Genomic DNA, 10,321 nt, shown 5'->3' with positions numbered 1-10,321 from the left:
GAAACAAAAGGAAATGAAATTAGTCTGACTAAAATATAAATATGAAGACAAAATACTGCTAAGCGAATCATTAATAATGTATTACTACTACTACTACTACTACTACTACTACTACTACTACTACTACTACTACTACTACTACTACTACTACTACTACCACCACCACCACCACTGCCACTGCCACTACTGCTGCCGCTGCTGCTGCTGCTGCTACTACTACTACTACTACTACTACTACTACTACTATCACTACTACTACGAAGAAGACGAAGACGAAGAAGAAGAAGAAGAAGAAGAAGAAGAAGAAGAAGAAGAAGAAGAAGAAGAAGAAGAAGAAGAAGAAGAAGAAGAAGAAATGGGGAAGTTAGAAAGATCGTTTCCCTTATTTCTTGGTTCCCGTTTAGATTGAAGGATTTTCCTAATGGTAGCGGATAGAACAGATTTCGCGGATTTCACGGAAATTCCAACATATAATTGAACAATAATAAAAATAATAATGATAATAATAATAATAATAATAATAATAATAATAATAATAATAATAATAATAATAATAATAATAATAATACATTATATTTATATAGATATGTTGAAATTTCCGCGAAATCTGTTTTTTCCGCTATCATTAGGAAAAACCTTCATTCGACTGTCTAGCAGCACTGAAAGTATTGCGCGGATTTTGCGGAAATTTTCATTTTTTTTCCGTTCTTGTTCTTGTTTTGTTTTTCTTTTTTTCCTTTTTCCGCTTGCCCCTCTTAGTCTGTTTGTGAGCAGTTTAGTCAGTTCATTAGTCATATTCTGTATAAAATTTCCCTCAAACAGGACGGTTTTGCTTTTTTAGGGGTAGGGTCATCATTTGTAAGCATCCCTTTCTTTTTAATGAAACTCCTTTCGTTTTGTATCAATCCGTTTTGTTAGTTTTTTTTGACAAAAGTATCCCACTGCAAGTTGATATCAACAATTGGTAAATGCGATCGCACACTAGTTCGGAAAAACCATTTCTCAAATTCCTCTCAAACTTTTGTATCGTTATTGTGGCTTAGTAATCAAGTTTATTGTACGATCAAAATAGCTGTTGATTGCAGAAGGTTGGTTGACTGACGATCTTCTGATCATTCTGAATACTAGCAAGAGAACATTTTTTAACGAAGGAGAACGTTTACATCGTTATTGTGGCTTAGTGATCGATGGAGTTTATTGTTCGATTAAAATAGCTGTTGATTGCAGTAGGCTAATTGACTGATGATATGCGGATCATTCTGAATACTATAGCTAGCGAGAACATTTTTTTTTCATGAAGGAGAACGTTTACATCATTATCGTGGCTGAGTAAGAGAGATTATTGTTCGATTAAAATAGCTGTTGATTGCAGTAGGCTAGTTGACTGATGATATGCAGATCATTCTGAATACTAGCGAGAACATTTTTTCATGAAGGAGAACGTTCACATCGTTATCGTGGCTTAGTGATGGAGTTTATTGTCCAATTACGGTTGATGATCTACCGTGAATACTAGCAAGAACATTCTTTTAAAAGAATCATAGAATGACATTTGGGAACTGATGCTATGTCACAGTTTGCTATCGAAACGTCACTTTTGTCAGCGTTCAATTCCTTTTTTTTGTATTTTACCTTTAATTAAAGTCTCCTTTCATTATTCACGAGGATTTCCCAAGTCTGCTCTCTATAAAATCTGAATGCGTTTTTCAAGGCACACATCACCTTTGAAGATGCAGAGGGACCGTTACCCAGGTAAACAGCTCGATAGCAAGACGATCAGAAGTGCAGCTTTATGCTACCTAAGTCTGGTGTTTTTAGGAAAATGTAGTGTCATAAATGCAAAATGTGTTTGTGGTGTCCAGGAGGGTTTTGAAAATGCTTGGAACAACGTGTGTACGAACAGAGATGCCTGCGATAGGGCTCTTCACGGTTTGTTTGTCAACATTTTACCATTTGAAACATGCTTCTTGTCTTGTTTAGTCTTTTTTTATTGCAGAATAAAGTGATGTGGATGCACTAATTTTTTCTGGTGTCTTTCACAGGCATAAAGAATGTGCCATTCTTCTTCAGCGCTATTAGCACGCAAAGTCTAAAGACAAACAAAGAAGAAGAAGGCAGATAAAGAGGACGAGGATAGCGATGATAATGAACACTTTCCAGACTCGAGTCAAGTGGCAAGTTCAACAAGCCAAGGATGGGTTAGGGCCGATTTACACGATACGATTTTGTCGCATGCGACAAGCTCACGACAGGCCTACGACATGACTTACGATTGTCGCAGCGTTTTAAAACATGTTTTAAAATGCTACAACATTTTTCCTGACGTACACAACAATATAATCGTAAATCATGTCGTGGGCCTGTCGTAAGCCATTGTCGCATGCGACAAAAATCGTACCGTGTAAATCGGCCCTAACGGTGCTCCGTGCAATCCTCTTGTTATGCATCGTGCCCTTCTTGAGTGCAGAGTGGACGAGTTCTGGTAATGCTGCTGCAAATGTATAGGGCTAAATAAGCATCTTTGATAACCTGAATTAGCACCTTGTTGGAAAGTGCCTGTCGACATCGGTCAATAACTTTAGAGATGTGAACGATCGAAGTGGTACATCAGAATGAGAGGTGGATAAACGCAATAACTGAGTAAGCCTTAGGCCCGTGAACAATTGTACAGGTTCAATGATGCCAATGACAATAAAATTAACCATCACGATCACGATCACGATCACGATCACGATCATAATCCATCCTTAACTTTATTCCCTTGATGTTATTTTTCTGGTTCACGTCGTACACTCTCTAGTCTCTCCTTCGCAGCCGTTCTTTGTGCGGTCACGCAACGCTCCTCCCCACACAAACATGTTTGGGAGGAGCGTTGCGTGACCAAAAGAACGGCTGCGAAGGAAATTATTGTTGGTTTTCACTCACGTGATCAACAGCCATGTTTTTCAACGAAAACAAAAGAAAACGTTTGCATAATAATATAGTTCAATTCCCAGAGGATTGGGTCGGGACACAAAGATGGCCACCGTTTCTTTGTTTAGGGGCACTGACATGGTGGCTGTGACGTCATTTGAAAACCTAGAATACACCCTTTGCCTGGAAGCATTCAATTATGCTAATCAAAAAGAAGCTCAAAGGTTCATCGAGTGGCAAATTCAGTCCTTCTAGTATCTTGATTACTCTTTAGCCACTACTGAAGATGCTCGCTAAACAGTGAAAGGACACTGCCACCAATTTACGGTTTAAGAGCCAAGTAATTAAATCGCGTGCAAAATATAATAGGGCGGGAATGGGGATTGAGACACCTACCTTAGAAATAGCATCACCAGCACACAGTTGTTGCATATTTGACGAGTTGATCTGCTGTTAAAAACAAATATTTCAGTTCAAGGAAGTACCTTAAAGAATTCTTCAATGTTTTCAATATGTTCCCAAAGTGGTTAATGGACTTAGAATCCCTTTATCCTTTTGCTAAGAAATAATAGCCCGCGTAGCTGGCGGTTTGTTGGCGCGAGAGGCACAAGCCGCGCGAAGAATGCGGATGGGATAGCACCCCTCCACATTCGTCGCTGGTTAATTTGCCTCTCGCCGCTTTCCTTGAAATTCTTTAACATTGTGAAGTTGGTATCCCTCCCTCTTGACAGAAAAGAATCGTTGAATCACCTGGATACGGTTTGATTGATATAGTTACACAAGCGTACAAAGAAAGATGAGATCACTTTATTGCGATTGCTAGTTACGGACATATGATCAGTGTTTAAAGGAAAATCAAACGTCGGCTGCCACTCAAACATTCTTGGATTTCACATTACGTCACGGCCGCCATGTTGGTGTCCCCAAACAATGAAATGGAGGCCATGTTGGTGTCCCGATCCAATCCTCCGGGAATTGAAAGCTATTATTATGCTAACGTCTTCATTTGTTTTCGTTGAAAAACATGGCTATTGATTACGTGAGTTAAACCCAAGAATTTTCATGTGAGGCCTCACGGCAAACTGGTTGCAGTCAGCGGTAGATGACCTTGATCAAAAGGACTCTTCCATACCCAGGTCACCCACGGGTAAATTCAGCCGGCATTTGAATCAAGATACGGTAATTACCTTTGCCCACTAACGACAAGAGTGAAGCGCTGGCAGTTTTCTCTGTCGGAATGACTTGGTGAGCAGTTAGATGAAAGACAACAGTAATAATATCCAGCATCACTGTACTGCAAGTCTGATACCGTCAAGATGTAAGACTCGTCATCTCCATTTTGCTTAATAGACCATTTTACAGTTGTAGCTAAGTTACCTGGCCTAAGAATGGAAGCGAGGCTGCCGGTGACCCTGTTTTGATACAAACCTCCGTGCTTTTGTAATGTTAATATGGACTAATTGGAATTACAACAACACAATTTACATGATAAAAGCAGTGGGGGCTGTATCAATGCAAGGTCAGCCTCGCAGCCATTCATAGGCTAGGTCGCTCAGCAAAAAACTGTAAAATGGCCTATTCCGTACTTTTCATCTGATCCATCTGTTCGAGAAGACAGTGAAAGGAGATTAAAAAGCACTCTTTTGAAGACTTGCTTCATGGAAATTAGTGAGTAGGTCGAGTTAAGGTGCACGCTGGAAGCTTGGAAATCAGTGAAAAAAACTGAGTATTGCTAAAACTTCTGCGCAAAGACATTGGTGGCGATATCGATAAGGCTGACAATAGCAACCGTGTTGATTGAAGTTACAAGTGACCTCGGACATTCACTTCAGTTTTAATTTTTTTCATAGCGAGCCCAAGTCGAAATTTCATCATAGACTGGATCCTTCCAGAGAATGAGAGCTAAGGTTTTGGGCTTCCTTTACAACGAAGTTTTGCCGATTGGCCTATGATCTATAATCCCATGCGACAGAACATATAATGTCCTATTACCACTTGGTTTATTAACTAGTGTAATGAATAAACATCACCCTTACTTATGCACTTAGAAGGTTCCATGGAGTCCTTCCTAAATGCTTCCCCTTGCCATTGCACTTCCAATGGAAATCCTCCAGCTCTGCACTCAAATGACACTTGTTGTCCCTTTTTTTTGTGAACATTGCGTTCCACCATTGGTTTATCAATCCACGGAGCAACTAGCAAATTAATCAAAACTATAAGCACTTATGAGACTTCTATTTGATTAAAAGTAAATTAATTTTGGTTTTCCATAGCAAAGCAAGCATAAAAACAAGCACCACACGAGAAGTCAATGGCGTTTTGATCATTCGTATCTAAGCACTTTCGCTTAGAACAATAAAGAACAAGTTAAGTGAATTCGTCCTTGTCACACGGCGGCCATATTGTCCCGGGAGAACAAAAAAGCTTCGTTTTACCACGCCAAGCCTCACCCCCATGGTTTCCTCTGTGAGGCTTGGCGTGGTAAAACGGTCATCGCGGTCATTACAGCACCTTTATTACCTTACCAATTTGGGATTTCGCTTAAACGAGCAGTTCCATATTTAATTAAGAATTGAAATGTTTGCTATCCTTTGCACCACTTATGATTTTTGATTGGTGATATTTTCACATGTCGATTTTAGAAAAAAACTTAATTTTTCGAAGAGAATTTAACGCAGGAGTTTTGTAATTATTTTAGAGAACCAATTAAAGCTGGACATCTCAGTATGTATAAAATAAACAAATTACAGCATGGAAAGCGCTTTGCACGGGACTTTCACACTCGTTGGTTTTCGCATCAGAAATCTCATTCGTTCGCTGCGCTCACTCGTTCGATTTCAGATACTTCACCAACTCGTGTGAAAATCCTGTACGACCGCGCTTTCCATGAAGTAATCTCTATATACTAATTATATCCGTTGAAGGAAAGATAGAATTATCGCATAAGTTATAAAGATAATGAGATGAGAAATAAAACTGAGGGCTGGAGATTCATATTCCAATCATCTCATCTATTAGCATATTCATATCATCACAACAGCCTTATTCTGAACATTTGCCGATGTAATAGAAAAACTAATATCCAGTATCAACGCAGTTAGTTTTAATAGCTGTTATCTGCTGGTTAGTAATGTGGATCGACCTGAGCACTTTTGGAACTTCCAGTGTGCAGAGTGTGCACTACTCACAGATCAGCGCCTAAAATGATTTCACAGTCTTGAGTTACGCGCTCTTGATTAGCATGTGGACTCCGAGGTTCGTATGCTCTATTTATCGTCTAGTTTTACTTTGCATATACTTAGAACGTCTTTTGTTTAGTAGAGATGGCGCATCATGACTCCTTGCACTTGGCCATTGGTGACTGTACTGTTTAAAGGGTTTCAACACTTAGAAGACTTTCTGTTTAGATCAAATAACGCCACAACACTGTATCACGTAACAGCAATGTTTTGGTACCATATGAAACACCGATTGTTTCCAAACAAAATGTGATCATTATTGTGATGAAATAGGTTACCTTGGCAATGGAAAAGCCTGTAAAAACACCCTGTATTTTGGATTTAGTTGCTCATATCTCAAAAACGAACTCGGTGACCCCCATTTTTTATTGCTGAAAAGTGATTGGAAGGCCACGATGAAACTTTCTGAATAAACAAGACAGAAGGTTTTAAAACTTTGCAGAAACTTTCACCATGTCCTTCTGATTACACCTCAGAAATAAAAAACGGGGGTCACCAAATTTGTTTTTGAGATATAAGCAACTAAAGACAAAATATAGGGCTTTTTTACAAGGCCACGGTGACATATTACGTCAAAATAATGACTGTATCTTTATCACAATATTGCCAATACATTATACAACGTTGCGGTCCCGACCCTTCTAATAAGAGCTTCACTTGGAAACGTTGAAACTGGTTCGAGCCTCCTTAATATTTTGATAGTTGGGAAGTTTGGTAACAAGGGAAGGGTCACAGCTTTTTCAAACCCTTCGAGTTAGTGGGAAAAGGGAGGGTCATGAAAAAAATAGACATAGATGAACAATAAAGGATGGAACGTCTTTAAACTTCTTCTTATGGAAGTCACTGGACTTATAGCAATATCAGGAGATTTCTAATATCGCAATAAATACTTACATGTGATAACACTGATAGTGAAGCCATGCTTCCTTGGGTAAGGATCACCTACTGCAAAAGCGTGACATTCATACCCTCCCAGCGGCCCGAATTGACTGTCATAATCCCTTGTAACATTTTTAATGAACATTGTAACAAAAAGCTTCTTCAATTGCTTTCCACCAGCAAAAACAGTTCACATGCAAATTGCAGCGAAGTATTGGACTTCCGTCGTCGGAAATTAGATTAGCGCTCCAGGATGGGCTCCTGATTAGGGTTACCGCATGCGCAGTGGAGATAGCTCGCGGTATCCACCACATCGACTGCGACAGAATCCTCGAACCCGTTAAATTTCGTTTCAGTTCTTTAATTCTCTAATCTACTTTAACATGTTTTCACACGAAAAATTCGCTGTTGTCCCCGCACAAAACATTTACCATTTCACTCTCATTATCGTTATCGTTACATTTACCGTTACCGTCATCGTGATCATCATCGCCATCGTTATTTTTTTATCATTACTTTCCTGTGATTCTCTCCAGTTCTCTAATGTTCTTCTGGGCCCGGTTGTTCGAAAGCCGATTAACTTAATCCAGGATTAGCGTAAACTTTGGTTTGCCTTTTTAACTTTTGGGTGAAAGCTTCTTTTGGTTATTTTTTGGTTTTCAAGCTTGACTTCGTCTAATGTAAAATTTTGCCAAATTTCAGCGTTGTTCAGCATTTGGGAGTAGAGAAATAAACTCTTTGGTTAATTTTTAATCTGGGATTAGCGTTAATCAGCTTTCGAACAACCGGGCCCTGGAGGTTTTCAGTTGTGTCTCAGCAGCTTCTCGCAGCTGCTGCAATATGCAAGTGAGCATTACAAAAGAGCGTTCTCCGATCTCTTCAATCTCCTCTCCAACTTGATGGTACCTCCCTTGATGTTATTATCTGCGTTTTCCGATCTTGGATTACTAAATGATCATAAAATTTCTTGGAACCCTCACGTAAACAAGATATCTAGCAAGGCAAATGAGGTTCTCTGATTTATAAGAAGGAACTGCAGAGAGCTAAGGGATGAGACAACGCTAAGAACTATATACTGTGCTCTGGTAAGGCCGGTACTGGAATATGGCTGTACTGTTTGGTTACCATTTACGTCCAGGAATATTACTAAGTTGGAAAGAGTACAACGCCGTGCTACCAATTTTATTTTAAGAACTGAAGATGACTATGTGACTCGTAATTCTATGCTTCACTTATTGTCCTTGGAGGTTTTCTTTTTATGCATTATTTCTCTACAAAGCTTTGAATGGTTACATGGTTCGTTTTTACTCTGATACTGCATGTTATTCCCCGAGAGGGAGAGATAACCTGAGATAACCTCTAAAGAAAAACTATGCTCGAACAAATACATTTAATTCATTTTTTTTTTTTAATAGCGTTGTGGACATGTAGACCTTGCTCTCATTAGTAGTTAAAGCAGCTTTCAACATCTCAAGATCAAGCTTCAAGCGCTGGGTAAGGAAATTTTAACACCTGCCACTTCACAAGTTTAGGGAAGGTGCTTAGGGAAATTTATGGGGTTTTAAATTAACTTTAGCATTTAAATTTAAATTTTCAAGGGATCTTAATTTTGATCTTATGATAATGTATATTACTTGTATTTTTTTTAATGGAGTCTGTGATTCCTTTACGAGCCATCCTTATGGCTTTATCTTGGTTAATTATTAATTTTAGTCTGTTGTAATTTAATCGAAAGGCATTATATTGTAATAAATGAAGAAATAACGAGGATGGCCGACAACTGTGCCCTTCCATCCAAAGATGTCAGGTAAATCTAACCTCCCATATCAGGTCTTTGCTTTCTTAAGTGTTATCACGATGGGTATCACTGCCACTTTCGAGGCTCTACGAATTCTTTTAATTTCGAATTCTAGCTATAAGTCCTTGTATCTTTCCACCTTCTCCTCCTCAGTCGCAATGATGTTCTGGTCCGCTGGCACAGTCCCGTGTGTCTTAACGTGCCACAGTAATATGTGACCGATTGTGCTGCCTCAGTATTTCATAACCGGTGTGATCTTTATGCTGCTCATCAGGTCCTCGTGACTTCAACAAATTGACAGCACCTTCAGTAGAATGTTTGCTGTATCTAGCAATGCCGATTAAGCATTAAGATCATTTGGTAATAAATTCACTTCAAACGGATAACAAAAGACGCTCTTGAGTGAAACTCACTCGTTTCTTCTTTAAAGGGGCTATGTCACTCAAACTGATATGATTCCATGATTTGGGATGCAGGGGATGGCGCAGTGATGACAGCACTCGCCTCCCACCGTTGTGACCCGGGTTCGATTCCCAGACTCGGCGTCATATGTGGGTTGAGTTTCTTGGTTCTCTACTCTGCACCAAGAGGTTTTTCTCCGGGTACTCCGATTTTCCCATTTCCTGAACATTTACCGTGATTTGCATTAATTGTTAATTTCAGTTTACAGTATCCCCAATTAGTGCTCCAGCGCTAGAACGACTAAATGCCCAAAAAGCAGAATGAAACATTGCAATAACCACTTAAAACTGTTGAACAATATAAAAGAAATACTGCAAGAGAAGCATGGATGGACATAAATGTACAAGATTGAACAGGATTACATTCGGGTAATCTTGTAAAACCTCGACCCGACGTTTTTCAAAATTATGACAAATCGCCTCGATAAAGGTCGTTTTGTTCTCAGAATCGTTTCGTTTGTGATGTAACGATAATTTTATCGTTCCAGTTCCAGTTCTAAGTTCCAGCAGAAAAAATCACCGATAAAATTAAAAATCGTAAAAATCTACTCCCGTTAATATAACTAAGAGAGAGAGAGAGAGAGAGAGAGAGAGAGAGAGAGAGAGAGAGAGCCAGAGGAAAAGGAACTTTTGTAACCCAAAAATGGCACTTTGGTAACCTTAATAGGGAACTTTTGTAACAATAGGGAACTTTAGTAACACACGTAAGGCACTTTGGTAACCATGCACTGGCACTTTGGTAACCAAAGAGGGCACTTTGGTAACAATTAGGGCACTTTGGCAACCATTGTGAGGCACTTTTGTCACTACTGTAACAGTAATTCGGTATAAAATCTTTTACAGCGGGGAAACGACTTCAATCAGGTTTCTCAATGTACAGTCAAGGTCATTCCAAAAGTTTTCTTAGTTTTGGACTCTGCGTTTTTCTTTAAAATATTGCTAGCTAGATTTTTTAACGCTAGAGAACGTCTGTAACACTCGCAAGGTACTTAAGTTACCATATAAGCTTGGTAATCATAGACGAAAAAACT

At 39.1% G+C, this 10,321-nt stretch overlaps 1 long non-coding RNA gene across 1 annotated transcript in view; it reads right to left on the bottom strand.

The window, feature by feature from the left end:
• Positions 1-4,164, bottom strand: part of LOC138037827 (uncharacterized) — a 4,291-nt gene extending 127 nt beyond the window's left edge. Inside the window, exons 1-2 of the long non-coding RNA XR_011130114.1 lie at positions 4,101-4,164; positions 3,310-3,360 (exon numbers count right to left, since the gene is read on the bottom strand). This is a non-coding gene — a long non-coding RNA (uncharacterized lncRNA). The remainder of the gene's footprint in view (positions 1-3,309; positions 3,361-4,100) is intronic.
• Positions 4,165-10,321: the final 6,157 nt, after the last annotated feature.

The sequence above is a fragment of the Montipora capricornis genome, chromosome 2 (assembly GCF_036669925.1).
Source record: "Montipora capricornis isolate CH-2021 chromosome 2, ASM3666992v2, whole genome shotgun sequence".
NCBI classification, from domain to species: Eukaryota; Metazoa; Cnidaria; class Anthozoa; order Scleractinia; family Acroporidae; genus Montipora; species Montipora capricornis.
The sequence above is the reverse complement of the archived record's forward strand: the minus strand, read 5'-3'. Positions and strand labels throughout refer to the sequence as shown.